Genomic DNA, 1,319 nt, shown 5'->3' with positions numbered 1-1,319 from the left:
AAAGTAGTGTAAGATTTTAATTGCTTTTAGTAGAAATCAATCATAAACATTGATTTTCAATATGAAAACTTATACATGTCACCTTCCTTATGTATATCTCTGTGTTTAATTATGATTGAATCAAACTTCTATCAATCTTGGATATTTTGCTAAAAAACAATAAAGTTCAAAGGATATTACTATGTTATTTATTGAGAATAGACACACAATACATATTTTACCATTTTGTGGCATACATGAAAATAGAAGTATCTTTTTAAAGACTGAACTCTCTGAACTTGAAAATTGTAATTGTGTTTGAATATAGAATAGAATGAAACCAAACTCTTCATAGACATTTTTTCCCCAGACTTGATATATCCTTACTACTGTAGTATTTTCAGTTAAAACTGATTTCCCAAAAGAGGAAAGGAAGTACATCTGCTTTTTAATGGGAGGATCAGCAACATATATTACAAAGTAGTTCTGAATTTCCCTGAATTGACTGAGTTTGTACTAAGAAATAAACAAATTGGACATGATATGCAATACACAATGAAATAATCTTTATTATTTTGACACAAACCATCAGTGTGTTATCTTATCTTTTGGATGATGAACTCTCACTTTTACTAGAGATGTGAATTGACCAAGCTGGCTATATTCCCTCAAGACTTCTGTCCAGGCTGACAAACTCACTCAAGATGATGTTCCAAACTGTATAAACCTCACATTACTTATCTGAATTATCAGACTTACCCAGAAGGACTATCGTAATCTTTGTGGTTAATCATTCCCATTAAAATATAAGCAAGGTTGCAATCTTAAGATATTGCCTGTCTTATCATTGGAAGACATTGCTATTGATCTTCATGAACAAAGTGCAGCTTTATAACTATAACTCCCCATTTGAAGACCAGATGTTAATTCCAAGAGATGATAAAGAGCAAAGATAGCTAGAATGAAAGCAACTTAACAACTTTCTTGACCAGTGTTATATGAAAACTAGATGTACATGAAATAAAAGAAAAAAAATTTGAAAAATTCTACATTAAAATAAGAAGGTAGAAAACATGACATGCCTATATACTACACTACTACAAGATACCTTCCCAATTAGAGAGGTATTTCTACTTCAAATCCAACCACCCATGCTAAGTGGAATATAGAATTATATAGACAGTGGGCCCTCCTCCAACATGGGGAATATGTTCCTTAAGCAAGCTGTGTTGGACAAATCCGTGTTGGAGAAACTCAGTACTTAATAGGATCAATAGAGATATGGGAACACAGTCTTGTTAAATCTCCGATAAATGCTTATATATATATATATATATATA

This window comes from Limulus polyphemus, unplaced genomic scaffold, assembly GCF_000517525.1.
Source record: "Limulus polyphemus unplaced genomic scaffold, Limulus_polyphemus-2.1.2 Scaffold12738, whole genome shotgun sequence".
NCBI lineage: Eukaryota > Metazoa > Arthropoda > Merostomata > Xiphosura > Limulidae > Limulus > Limulus polyphemus.
The sequence above is the reverse complement of the archived record's forward strand: the minus strand, read 5'-3'. Positions refer to the sequence as shown.